At 45.4% G+C, this 14,588-nt stretch overlaps 1 protein-coding gene across 5 annotated transcripts in view; it reads left to right on the top strand.

Annotated features, from left to right (window-relative positions):
- The window catches only part of peak1 (pseudopodium-enriched atypical kinase 1), a 47,260-nt gene that overhangs the window by 9,930 nt on the left and 22,742 nt on the right, over nucleotides 1-14,588 (top strand). The window contains exons 2-4 of one of the 5 annotated variants that reach the window (XM_019893287.1): nucleotides 4,435-4,525; nucleotides 11,304-11,366; nucleotides 13,803-13,879. The gene's annotated coding sequence lies outside the window, so the exon portion shown is untranslated. The remainder of the gene's footprint in view (nucleotides 1-4,434; nucleotides 4,526-11,303; nucleotides 11,367-13,802; nucleotides 13,880-14,588) is intronic. The other 4 variants (XM_019893285.1, XM_019893286.1, XM_019893288.1 and 1 more) reach the window with 4 other exon arrangements.

Here is a 14,588-nt window from a genome sequence, read left to right as displayed (position 1 = left end):
AACTCGACCAAACTGAATGATGTGGCTGGTTTATCTCAACGGCACAAATACAGAACAGAGTTCCAAGGCTGACTCTGGAATTTTCTGTCTTCACAGACTTCTGTTCTCCAATTTTTCGGGATCCCCGCGTGAAAAAGGCGATCTCGCGGCATTGAATGTAAAGAACGTTCAGCGAGGTATTTCGTAACTTGTATCCAGGGGACGCCGAAACGTTTACCCTGCGCCGTCGCAGAAGCATCTTTAAATATAGCATCTGACGCCATGTAACTGTGATCCCGGTGAGCAGCAATCAGGACAGCCCGGATGCTTTTTCCGCCCTGGCTCAGGGACACACAATAATGACATCACGTTAAACGGACACCGCTTTGCTCTACTCCAGTTGTTATATTTATTCTTCGACAAGTCTTCCGTCCACTTTTTGAGGGCTGGGCGAGCCGCGTTTCCCTCAAGGTGCTTTTTATTTTTTTTGTCGTGACACTCTTGTTTACAAATGAGGACCGAATGGCTGGCGGGGCTTCCTCGGGTCCGTTCTCAATGGTAAAATTCGTAATATGCAATCGAGCGTGGTTGACTCTTCAGTTCTCTGGACTGATTTCAGCAGTCATATTTCCTTCAATGCCGCCGCATACTTCAGCGTTCCAGATGCTGCGTATGCGGCGTGTGTGAGTTGTGGTCAAGACATCAATCAACAGATGTCGTTGTCGGGTCATCGTAACGCAATACACACATTTGCCCGACAGGAGCTGTTCTTGAAAAAAGGTTAAAAGTTAAATGACCGTCATTTTTAGTCTTTACCCGATTCTTTGTTTTTTACATGATGCATAACTCTCATTTATTGTGCAATAATGTATTTGTTCGATATTTTGATGCATTTTTCTGCTTGAGAAAACATTTATGTCTGAATTTTGGGGGGCTTGGAACGGATTAGGGCATTTACATGGAAAACACGTCTCTACTTACAAAATTTTCTCGCTCAGAAATGTCTTCCAGAACATATTAATTTCGTAAGTAGTTATCGCTGTATTATAAAAGTTCGACTTAGTGTTGGCTGTTCATTATTTTATTCACCAGCATCAACTTGGAATTTTTCCGAATTCTTCTTTGAAGCTGTGATGTCTAAAAATATGCCGTTTCATTGCGACCGACGACAGTGTTCCTGACCGTCTAAATATAACCACCTGAGAAAAATTATTTTTCTTAGAATACATTGTCTTATCTTTTTCGAGTGACACACTTGATTTGAACGTTGGGTGTGTTTTTTTTTCATCACGCTTTAGCTGCACTGTTTCTTGTTTGATGTACAGTAGCAAACTTTGCAGCTTGTTGTTTTAAGGAACCTGTGTTGTTGTCCCGCCCAACTGGGCCTTGGCCTACAGTCACGCTCCGTGGACCGTTGCAGTCTGATACTCCTCCTGTGGCCTCTCAGCCCATTTAGTCTGCCGCTGCGCACAGCAAATCCGGGCAATTTGTTAAGAGCAGGAAACGTATCAAGGTAATTTCCTGTCCAAATTTACCAAGCATGCTAATTTCCGACAACGACGTAGCCAAGGCAGTTCAGTTTGCTGCTTAACAATGTTAAAATCTTTAAGAACGACGGTAGATGTTTTATTTCATCGCTATTATTATTATTTTTATTTATTTCTTTTTTACTAGACGTGGAATTTTGACAATTTGCCACCATCTAAACATTCCTCAAGTTATGCTTCCTTATTTTTTTAGCGCATGGTACGCAAGCCCAATTCCACTAAAGTTAGCTTGGTGTGTAAAACAAAAAAAAAAAATGCAATATCATCATTTGCAAATCATTTTCTACTGAACACACTCCAAAGACACGTTATTCAATGTTCAAACCGTTGTACCACTGTGTTACATCACCTTTTCTTTGAACAACACTCAAGAAGTGTTTAGGCACCGAGGACACTAATTGTTGAAGCTTTGGAATTCTTTCCCCATTTTGTTTATGTGCAGCTTGAGTTGCTCAATCGTCCGGGTTCTCCACTGTCGTTTTGCACTTAGTAATGCGGCACATGTTTTCAATAGGGGACAGGTCTGGACTGCTGGCAAGCTAGTCTTGCACTCGCTCTTGATACAAAGCCACGGCAGTTTGGCTTGGCATTGTCTTGCTGAAATAAGTAGTTTGGTCCCTGAAAAAAAGACGGCTTGGATGTTGCTTCAAAGCCTGTACAGACCCTTCAACATTCATGGTGCCGTCACAGATTTGCAAGTTGCCCGAACTAACATACCACCATTAATGGCTCTTGAACTTTGCACTGATAACAATCCGGATGGTCTTTTTTTCCTTTTTTACTCTGAGGACATGTCGCCCATGATTTCCAAAAACAATTTTTCATACGGACTCGTCAGACCACAGCACACTTCTTCACTATGTGTCAGTTCATCTGTTCCGAAAAAGCTGCACGGCGTTTTCTGGGTGCTGTTGATATGTGACTTTCGCTTTGCAAGAAAGATGTAGCGACAAACTGTGTTCACTGAGAATGACTTTCTAACGTGTTCCTGAACCCACGTAGCAATATCTTTTACACAATTTTTAATGCAGTGTTGGTCAGAAGGCGGGGAATAGGGTCAGACTCTCCAGATTATATTTGTGTGTATCCCACTTAGTGACACTTAGCCTCACAAAAACGGGCAGATGTGCATCGCTGAGACCCGCTTACACCTCCGTGTCTTCTGCCAACCGCCAATGTTGTTGTTGGAATTATGCTAAAGCAACAGACACGCTGTACCTTCTGGGGAAAAAAAAAAAGTATTCAGTGTAAACACACTCTCCACCTCTTCTCCCTGGGCTCTTAACAGTTCAGAGCCAAAAGCTGCGCACAACACCAACAATTCCTTATATAGCGTGCTTCCCTGCTTGAGCTCACAAAGAGAGCAAAACCAGATTGCCTGAAGGGATGAGGTTAAGACGGGGGGGGGTAGTCTGATTTATTGACTTACCTACTTAAACTCATGGATAAAAATGGGGTTGGTTAGAATCACATTTTATTTTGATTGACTATTGTTGAAGGAAGGAGGTTTTGTTTTTAATGTTAGTTTTTTTTGGGGGGGGGTGGTAGTGGTGGTGAGGGGTAAGGTATCAAGAAAGGAAGAATTAAATTCTCGTCCACCGCCAAATTTTTTTTCCCATCTGCCCAAATTACCGTTATTGTTATTCTGAACTCCATCCATCCATCCCTTTTCCGATCCGCTTATCCCCCCCACAAGGGTCGCGGGGGGTGCTGGAGCCTATTCCAGCTGTCTTCGGGCAGTAGGCGGGGGACATCCTGAACCGGTTGCCAGCCAATCGCAAGGCACACACAGACGAACAACCATCCACGCTTACACTCACACCTAGGCACAATTTGTTCAATCAGCATGCCATGCATGTTTTTGGAATGTGGGAGGAAACCGGAGTACCCGGAGAAAACCCACGCAGGCACGGAGCTGGAATCGAACCCTGAACCCAAACCATGAATAACTGAGCACAACAGTGATGGCAAGTTGAGCCTCGTCCAGGCAACGGCACGCCTCCTCTCGGCAACTTTATTCTGCTCAAGACAACACCGGCATGGCAACTGGTGTGTTGGCTTTGCCAACCGGAATCCGACCGTTTACTTTCAACGCCGAACATATTCCCCAGGGAAGTTTTTTTCTGTGAGTAGGCTTTGAAGAGCGCCTCACCCAGTTTATCTGTGAACTCGTGTCGTCAATCACGGTGAGGAGACGTCACGGCAGAGTTGCATCGCTTTGGCTATGAGCTCAGCACAGCTTTTGAGTTGAAAATACAGATTAGCAGGGTGATGTAGGTACTGTTTATGCATGGTATCAACAGTTTCTATTGTGGTCTTGTGTTTTGCGATTGTGAGAAAAGGTGAGGCAGTTCGTGGAAGAATGCTGTGTACAAAAAAAAAATTTAAAAAAAGGCACTGACGTGCAACACAAGCCCTGCAGTGAGTTAACGTGACTCACCGGGCATGTCCTTTGTTGTATATCTGTAATTATTAATTGACATCAAAAGCCCTTTCTGAGTCTTGTTCTTGTTATTTTACACTTTAAAGTGTTGCAATAGCAAAGCGTGTTAGCATGCAAGTCGCTGTTTTGCTTTGACATGTTTGTTTTCACAAAAAAAAAAAAAATTCCTCCGCTTTTTTCTCAGAAACTTTTTGTTTCTGATGAAACCAACCAGTGTTCCACTGCAGATTCCAAATTAGAACAGAGAAGGCTTTCCTTTCTTTTTTCTGGTAAAAGAAGACGTCGCCTCCCACTTTTGGTTTGGTGCTTTCATTGTCAAAGAACACAATATTCTGTCGGACTTGAAAGAACCGTCAAAATGCTCTAAAACTGCTGCCAACGTGGGACACTCTGCTTTGAAAGATAAGATGTGACTTTAATTTGTGCATTTTGTCTTTTTTTTTTTTTTCCTTTTTTTGGGGGTAGGAAAAAACCGTATGCAGCCTGCGCTTCTTCCACCTGACATTTTGGAAACCCCAAATCCCCAAACATCGCAAGAAGTTACATTGCCTGACAGGTGAGTGACGTAAACCTCTTACAAGCACTGTTCGAATGTTCCAATCTTCAAAGCGGGAAAAATCCAGTGCAGTGTGTTTATTAATTTAGCAATGTCAGTCATAAAGTCGCTTTTTTTTTTTCGATGGATATTTTGTCACCCTGTCAGGAGGAAAGATTTTAATCTTTTGAGACATGGCGAAAGTATTTCAAACTCGTAACGAACAGCAAGGACATCAACGCCAAAGCTCAGCTGCTATTTTTGGACGCCATTCTTCTCCTGGTTCTGTTTTTTTTAATTCTTGACAGCTTTGGTGGCTCTGACTGGATTGAATGCCGACTTGGCTCGAGTAGCCACGTCATTTCGTGTTTGTGTCTCTCCCGCTGCCATTTTATATTCTTTTGGCTGAGTCCTTTGTGGACTCCACGTTTTCATTGTTTCACAAGTGTCTTAGCTGCCCAAGTGTGGAGTGAAAAAATGTTGGAACGTAATATTTCTTTTCACTTCTTAACTTTCGAATGTATCTTTTTTTTTTAATCCTACTCGTGCATGCCGGTGGCATTATGGGGGGTAAAATCCGAAATTTGTCACAGTTAGCCTACCCCGGGGGTCGGCAACCTGTGGCTCTTGGAGCCGCATGCGGCTCTTTAGCGTCGCCCTAGTGGCTCCCTGGAGCTTTTTCAAGAATGTTTGAAAATGGAAAAAGATGGGTGCGGAAAATATATTTTTTGTTTTAGTATGGTTTCTGTATGAGGACAAAATTTTTTACAGCATTTAAAAACGTGAAGAATATTTGTGTCAAGTTGTGTCTATTCCTCCTACAGAAACCATATTAAAACAAAAAATATATTCCCCCCCCCATCTTTTTCCATTTTCAAATTGTTTTAAAAAGCTCCAGGGAGCCACTAGGGCGGCGCTAAAGAGCCGCATGCGGCTCCAGAGCCGCAGGTTGCCGACCCCCGGCCTACCCGTACGTCAAAACATATTTGCAAGTACGTTCGAACGTATTTAAATATGTTCAAATGTACTTGGAAACAAAAAAGAAAAAAAAACCCTCCGCATTGGCAGTTGCACGCTTCCGTTCTTTGCCACCATTTTGTGTCTCCATAGTTTGAAACCCTAATTACCGCCACGGAAAAAATCCCACATTTGTCCCGCACAAAATGACCCTGCACGCCGACGGTTGACGAGGAAGCATTTGGGAATGTCTCACGGGTTTGTTTTTGACATGGTTATCTCCCGAAAGCTGATTTCACCGATAGCACCTCCATTAGCTGCAAAGGGCTCAGCTGCTGCCTTAAATGGGACCACAACTTGTCCTTTCTTTTGAATTACCCCCGAGGAACGTCATTAGTGAGTTTCGGGGATCGTCTGTGAAAAGAATTCGGCATCGGGATCGACATCATCACGCCTGTCAAAGAATAAATATGCCATGTGTTCCCCCCTGACTCAAATCTCCAGCAGATGTGGCCAGATCAAATTGGAGCATCCACGAAAACAGACGCGCTTTGGGGGCTTGAGATTCTGTCGATTTGCTTTCCGCATGATATGCATCATTCTTTTTTTTTTTTTTTTGCGATGAAGACCGCTCGTCTCAAACAATGCACTATAACGCAAAAGATAAGAAAAGCTAAAACACTCGGCCCCAGGATTTGAGTCGACTTTTTTAACGATGCGTTTTCGGTGGCTGCGGCTTTGCTGAGCGCTCTGCGCTGCCAAAGTCAGGCCGTATTGACCGGCGCTGTGGATCCATTAAGATTACACTCTGTTGACTCATCGAAGCTCTTTAAGTTACTCTCCGTATTGATTGATGCATTTCCCTTGCTTGCGATTGTCCTTGATAAAAGCATTAGGATGTCTCCGTGCTTTTTTTATTTTTTATTTTTTTTGCCTCCAGTGTTCACCGAGTGGCCGTGCTATCTATCGCCATTCAAACGCTCTTCACGTTCCACTGTAAAAAGCGCATCGTCGTGCTCTGAATCAATTAAGCCAGAGAAAGAGTGTTACTTTGGAGAAGAATTGGAGCAGGAATTAAAAAAAAAAAAAAAAGGTCTGCCCTTGAAGCCCCGAGAGGGAGACAAGGTCAAAAGAGATCAATTACTGAGTGGATGTCTGGAACACGTGTTCTCATCCCATTCCCCCTCTTAAAGCATGACTCTCTCCCCCCGCGACAAGATGGCCGCGAGAAAGGGAGACTGCCAAGAGTTTTCCAAAAGACCGCAAAGATGTTCGGTGCGCTATATCCATTGATAGCTTGGCGTTTTGCTCATCACAATTCGACGCAGCATCGAAGCACCTGCCCGCGAGTGGATGATGGGACAGATATCCCAGCTAGCTTGTGTGACTTGAATAATGGCCGACGTGAATACGAATAGTGGCCGACGTGAATACGAATAATGGCCGACGTGAATACATTTCCCGGCATTGTAACGCGAACGCAAATGAAAAGTGGAGTCACGAGAGTTGTGAAGAGTAATTCTTTAGCAGCACAGGTCATCTCCGCTCAAAATCCGTGAAAAACGTGATTTTGATTAATACCGCAGGACTTAAATGCCAGTCAGTTTGTATCTCAAAATTGACGCCGCTCATATGGAAAACAGAAAAAATGCGGCCATTTTTACTTTTTTTTTTCAAGCCATTAGCGTCAAGCTAGCTCAGGTAACGGTGACTATTTTCTCACTATCTGCTCAATCGTTCCATCTGAGCAACTGACTTTGTTCTATTATTCATCGACTGCCAGGATTTAATCGGCCCGTAATGCTGTTCCAGAGGGCCCCAATTGTTTTGAATTCATATCCAATTCCTTCACGTAGTTGTCATGTTACCGGTTTTTCAGATTTATTGCCCACTGGTGTGTTTCAACTTGACGGGAGCCAAGGCCTCCTCTTGTTTTTTTGACTATCGAGTCAACCTTAGACTGCATCGAGGCTTTTCAACCGGTTGAAGCCTCAGCTGTTCGCTCTTTGACCCACCCCGTGGTCTCCACTGTCAAGACGGGCTGAAAAAAAATGGGAGATGGGACTTTGAAGTTGACTTTGAAGTGACTCAACGCCATGGCAATCGATCGACGTCGGAATCTTTTTTGCGGCGATTTTATGGCACGTAAAGTTGGCTCGGACCAAAACGACCGAACGAGCTACATTGTCTTGGTCTTGTGTTTTTGCCGTTGCGAGACAAGAGACTTGTTGTGACTCCACTTGTGCTGGACCTCGTTCATCCCACCCCTTCTTCCCTGTTTTTTCAGCTGTGTTTACATGCCAGCTCTGTGGAACTGGAAGGGCGGGGTGAATACCTTCCTCCCATCCAGACATTTGTCCCTTTTTTTTTTTTTTGGTTCCATCATTTCATTTTTTTTCAATATCCGTGTCACATATTGTTCATGTAGAACAACTATTCTCCCTAGCTTGTAATTTAGCCTGCGTATCGAGTAAAAAAAAAAAAAACAACAATTTTCACAAAGCACACATCGACAGTTATTTTAGAGCAGATTCACTCGTCTTGAAAGACCTCCCGAATTGTGATTTCTGACACAATCTAAGCACGAACACTAACAAGACAAAAATTCGGCTATTCTTTCACCAGAGGAAAAAAAAGTTTGCTTCGAGCTTTTTTTAGTAAGCAGCCGTAGAGCATGGTTTGGATTCACCCAAAACGCCGGTTTCTGACCAAAAAGCAGAGAAAACAAGCTTTTATTCTGTGTGTGTGTGCGTGTGCGTGTGTGTGTAAAAGAAGAACCGCGACTTATGCTATTTTGATTTATTTTTTTTACTGGGATACCTCAAACTATAAAATGAACAAAATGGAGGAAGGGACTTTGATGGCAAAATTACTTATTTAAAGGTGCAGAACTAAGAAATGTCTCTGCCTTTTTTTAACATGCAGTTCTTCATTGACTCCATGAACCAGAATTTTATTTATTTTTTCGTGACACACACTTTCTATTACCTACCACAAGACAACTGCTTTGTCCACACTATTCCCGATGAATCGCCTTAAATCAGGGTTGTGCCATTTTGTAGGCGTGTCCGAATGTCCAGCGAGAAAAATTGTAGTGTACTCAAAATTACTTCCTATGTAGTGAATAGGAGGGGGGGGGGGGGGTTCAGGATGGACATTCGGACACAGCCATACTCTGCTTTTGCGTGTTTGAGTGTGAGTTGCCTGAAGGAAATAAATGTTCTTGGTGGTCAGTGAGAATCCTCGGCCGTCATTCAACCGAGATTATGTTCCGAAGTGAAAAAAGCTCATCAGGCTGCAACTATTTTGGCTGTCCCTAAAATCGGACGACGCGTTCGTAATGCTGTCATCTTGCGCATGAATGCTTCACGGCAAAGCGGGTGGGGGCTGTTCGGTTAGCAGGATGGAGTAGCATACGAGCCGTGCGCATTATTGATGAATCTGAAATTGGAGCTGCTGCGACCCTCGCTAATCCCTCATCTGTGTTGCGCAGCGCAAACCCGGGATTGTTGATCCTTAAGAGTCGACTCATCGGCTCTCGAGTCTCGCTCGCTATTGATCCCTTTTGCTCTTAATTTTAGCCGAATGTAAATTTGCGATCCGTATGAGACTAATGCAACTAGCCCCGTGCATGGACTAATCCCCCCGCCCGCCCCCCAAATGTGGTGATAGTTCATCACAAATTCCAAATTACGGTCAACAAATGATGCTCCCCATCCCGGGCTCCGTTTTCACATCGGACATTATTGAATTAAGCAAAAGGCATAAACACGTGGGCTGAAGCTGCTGCTGACAAGTAGCTCCTGTCCCGCTTCAGCAAAGTCAACCGGGGGATCAGAAGAATTTTAATGAGCTTAACGAGTTAACAAACTCTCTATAAATAACCGCAGCCGTTCGCATTCGGTTTTGATCTTAAGGCGACTGTTGCGTAGCGACGTTGCTGCCGAGCTCACCGCGCGGATCCGGCGAAAATGACTCTTTGATCAAACCGACACGAACGGCAAACGAGCAGACCGACAAATAACATGTTTGCATTGGTTGTTTAAATCTGCCGTGCTGAGAGTAAACAGACGTCGTCCGGCAACGGTATTGCCGTCTGACGCTGCCGCTGTCCTGTGACAAACGTGTCACACTTGGTGTCCGCCCCAGACGACGCCGAAGCTACCAGCGACTTATTTTCGGCCGAGAAATAAGCAATGCGATGATGCGAGCCGTCGCGCGGGCATTGACTGGCATAATGACTTCATTTCTATGCGTCGGAAGCGACGGCGATGGGCTGTTAATGAGGGTCAAAGCATTCGGCTGCGGACGCTTAATGAGTATGCAGAAGAAGACAATGCGGCTTTGACGTATTCCCCGTCACGCTCATTACCTGTCTTCACTCGAACAACTGAGCGCAATTTTCTGAATACGTCGATACGGGATGAACGGTGGAGTTTTTTTATTTTATTTATTTTTTTTGCAGTTACCGGACAGGCAGACGCAAAATCAGACCAATTCATGCAAAGTCATGTTTGTGAAGATGGACCTGGCCTGATTTACACCGTCAACGGATCAACAGGTCTTGGCCCTTGTCGATGTTTTTGTGCCCTTTTGTGAGCTACAATAGCTCAGACAACTATCACTCCCCCCCCCCTTTTTTTTTTTTTTGACTGTCTCACAGTGAATTTATGTTCCCGGTGTGCTTTTGATAAGATTTTACTGCTGCCACCATTCTCTGACAATCAGTGTAATTAAAATTTGCTTTATCTGCTTATAGTCGTAACAGGTAAGACCGAAAAACAATAGATGGTTGCGATTTGCTTCAGCGGCCACTATTGTGCTATTTAAAGGCACACTTGTTTTCCCACACGCGCTGCGCCGCACCACATGCTACGGCTTCCGCTATCGAATATCCGCCAGCGCGCACGGCTGTTGAGTGACCGGATTTGCTTTTAAATTGCAAAGGCCTTATGCGGCAGCGTGTCACGGTTGTTAATATTTAATCGGACAAAATAGCAATCTGAAATATTCAGTTGAATTCGACACTGTACTCTCGTGGACTAAAAATCATTTACAGATGCCCCTTGCCCCTCCCCCAAAATATGCCTTGTCAATAATGAAAACTAATGACATCCGATCCGGCGCCAAATGTGCCTTAATCGCCTCCCCCAAAATATGCCTTGTCAATAATGAAAACTGATGACATCCGATCCGGCGCCAAATGCCTTTTCGATCGTGGGTGTCCAAACTTTTCCCATTTGAGGGCCGCATACAGAAAAACGCAAGGATGAAGAGGGCCAAATTCTTCCAACTTTGTGAAGTCTCTGAGTGCATGGCACAGTTGATGTACGGGTGTCGGCGGCGCTGCGGTTCGCGGACGCTTTAGCACGTTAAATTTGTTTTGATTTTGAAGAAACCGAACATGGCATCCATCGGATTTATTAATTGTCATAAAGCATTCGCTCAAGATGCATGCCCACGTTGGCGCTAAGCTTCCACCGATCGTGACATGACTCTCGGGCTTTGTGACAGCAACGCTGCTGCCCATGGTTGATGGTGAAATCGGCCTGGCAGCAAGAGAAACGAGCGCCATGTGTTAAACATCATAGCCCGGTCCCGGCATTGCGGAATGCTCACAGGCGTCTCCTGCCTCTGTTACGGCCCCGGAGTTGGGGAGGGATGGGGGGGCGGGGGGGTTGCTGGCCTTTCCCGGCAGTTTTAAGAGGTTATCGTGACCTTCCCAGCCGTGCGTTTTCTCGTGCTCCTGTTTTCTTCTCACATGGTTCAAATTGGCCTTACTTTAATCTTAATGTTGACCTTCTCCGCCCTTAAATTCGGTTTTCTTTCTGGTTCTTATCAGGAAGACCGTGGATGGGCTCTCCACATAATGGCAGTGAAACAACCTGTCCTGTCTGCTTCCCAGGTAAAAAAAAAAAAAAAAAAATTGGATGAGAGATTTGTTTCTCCGCCAAAGGTTTGAGGCGCAGAATTAACACCAGAGGTAGTTGCGCTCTCTCGGGCAAATGGTGGCAGACTCGGATGACGAAGCAGGACACGGTCCAAATGATTTCTGAAGCATGCGATGAACAGCTGTCAGCTGAGGCTTCAGAACTGTTTATCTAAAAAAAACAAACAAAAAAATAAACCATCACAGTCACATTCATAGATGAAAGGCTGTAATGGCAGATTGGCTGTGCAGGATGGGAGCTTGCGAGCTTTGGAGCAGTCTGTCGTCGAAAAGAAGGAGCTGAGCCCGAAGGCGACGCTCTCGATTTACCGGTCGATCTACGATCCTCCGCTCACCTATGGCCACGAGCTGTGGGTTGTGACCAAAGGAACGAGATCCCGGACTGAAGCGGCCGAAATTTGTTTCCTCCGCAGGGTGCCCGGGCTCTCCCTTAAGGTGAAAAGCTCGGTCATCCGAGATGGGCTGCGAGTCGAGCCGTTTCTCCTCCACGTCGAGAGGAGCTGGATGAGGCGGCTCGGGTATTTGATTAGAATGCCTACTGAACGTCTACTCGGTGAGGTGTTCCGGGCATGTCCCACCGGGAGGAGGCCCCAGAGACCCCGAGGAAGAGCTGGAAGAAGTGGCTAGGGAGAGGGAAGTTTGGGCTTCCTTGCCGAAGCTGTTGCCCTCGCAAGAGAGAATGTTGCCCTACACTTGAACCATGAATATCAAATGGAATTTTAAAAAGTATTGAATTAACATTCGGTGGCCCGGTGGGACGTGGTTAGCACGTCCAGCTCACAGTGCAGAGGTCGTGGGTTCGATTCCGGCCTTCCTGTGTGGAGTTTGTATGTTCTCCCCCGTGCCTGCGTGGTTTTTCTCCGGGTACTCCGGTTTCCACCCGCATTCCAAAAACATGCATGGCAGACTGACTGAACAAATTGTCCCTCGGTGTGAGTGTAAGCGTGGATGGTTGTTCGTCTGTGTGTGCCCTGCGATTGGCTGGAAACCGGTTCAGGGTGTCCTCCGCCTACTGCCCGAAGACAGCTGAGATTGGCTCCTGCACCCCCCATAACCCCTGTGAGGGTAAACGGATCGGAAAATGGATGGATCAATTCACCTTGTCTTAACTGTGAATGTCGTTTTGCAGTGATTCACAGCAGCTTTCTAATAGTCTATTTTTCTGACATAAATACAGTAAGTTGGGAACTTTGAGGAAACGGACAGGACTATTATTACTCTCAAAGATTCAAACTGTACTGCACTGCGAACAATGGAGAAATGACAAACATTTACATTTTGAAGCTACGTGTTTATGAAAGAGTCCACAAACAGTTCACGTTTGTCTCATGGGGAACACCATCTGTTTATTTTTAGGTTTTGAGTTGTTTATGACGGTATTGAAAATATCAGTAGCGTGGGCCAAGAATATATTATTGTCCAATTTGTGTACGTCGTAGAATCTGTCGTTTGCGTGGCTGCCCGCACACGCGCGTTTCCGGGTTGTCTTGGCGTTTGCCGAGGCAGACTTTCAGTTCGCAGGCGCGCTTGAAAAGCCATTAGACCCGTGTTCGGAGATTGGTTTGAAATAAGCCAGAAAGTGACTAACGCGGTCCTCTTTTGTCTGTATCGACAAGAGGGTGACAGCTGCACAGCCATGATGGCTGCTGAATGTCTCATTAGGCAGCATGATGACACCGAGAGGCCTCTCTGGGAATTTCTCGACAAGCTCGGCTTTGTCTGACTCTTGTTTCCCTCTCGCCAGATGCACTCCCGATATTTTGACTGGCGCAGAGTTGATTGCGCATCTGGGTTTGAACTTGGACTGCATAAGTGAGGGGAAAGGTCGCCGAGCCTGTCCATTGTAAAGCACTTTCCCTTCTCACGTCGTTTCAAAATGCGGCAAGCACGATTTTGATTGGATTAAACGAGCACGCCGGAAATGAGGAGGGGAAATAGAAATTTGCCTCGCGAGGGCTTACGAGCTAATACGACGAGACGCGGCGGTTTGTCACTGCCCTTTTTTCCATGACGTGTGTGCACTCGCGGTGCACAACGAGGCGCTCATGAGCGGCCTCACCCCAGCGGATTAGGCAAAAGGAAGATGCGTTTTCGGGCTGTAGGCATAGCTAGCTGCACGTCGCAGTTGTGCCAGGTAAACTCAAGTGTTATATAGTGGTGGAGGGGTGGCTCGTACTGTTTTAGTTACTCACCAAAAAAAAAAAAATAGACGAAAAACAGTCTCGCTATCTCGACAAGTTTTTCTTCCCAGTCTTTGCACATTTTTTTTTTTTTTTTTTTTTTTTGCCGTTATATTCAAATATGTCCCGTATCATGTATTTAGGAACAAATCTCCAAATTCATTGCACAGGATCTTTAATTTCTTTTCTCGATCTTTTCTATCACTCGCAGGTTCCAGCAGTGGGCGCCGTCTGCTTCACCAACTGGGACTCGATGGCTGCCATTGTTGCCTCTCGGTACACTGCAATGTGAGTTTGACATCACCGTTGGCTGCGTGTACGAACGAGGCTTAATTGTCATTCAGACCCGGATTATTTTCCGTTTTTTTGATTGGTCTTATTGGTTGTATATATAAAAAAAAAAGAGCTACTGAAGGTTATTTCTCTTCGGAGGGACCATGTCATTTTAGGTTCTGTTTACATTTCTAGAGACAGTTTCAACTTGTGAGCAGAAAATATTCTGTGGCAGCAAAATGGTTCTTTTCTGCTTTTCCGACAAGACCCATCGGGCTCGATTTCACACTCTGGCATCAACTCAAATGGTTTGAGCCAGCCAGGCGGGGAGACATTCATGATGTAAAAAGTCTTACCCGGAGCTTTTGACACACTGGATGCCGCTTGACTGGAAATGACGTAGGTTGCCGTCGTCGCTGTCTTTTCAGCTTTCTCCTTCATTGCTGTCCTTTTGCTTTGTATTACGCTTGGCAGGTAAGAGGCGGAAGTGTTTGGTCATTTTTTTTGGGTCCAAAAAAAAAGTGTGTGTGGCTGAATTGTCACAGTCTCAAGGCAAATTGAGTTTTTGGTCGGATTCTCACTGTATCCCCAATCGACAGCCCTGGAATTAGCCAATGGCAGAGCAGGTCTCATTATGCCCTGCTACCCATGTTATCCTGTCTTCTTCATTGGGGAGGTGGGGGCTCAGGCTTGCCGAGGAGGGGGGGTGGGGGGGTTGTTAGTC

Source organism: Hippocampus comes, unplaced genomic scaffold, assembly GCF_001891065.2.
Source record: "Hippocampus comes isolate QL1 unplaced genomic scaffold, H_comes_QL1_v1.1 scaffold62, whole genome shotgun sequence".
Classification (NCBI taxonomy): Eukaryota; Metazoa; Chordata; class Actinopteri; order Syngnathiformes; family Syngnathidae; genus Hippocampus; species Hippocampus comes.
Note: the sequence above shows the minus strand (reverse complement) of the source record. Positions and strands in the feature narration are given on the sequence as shown.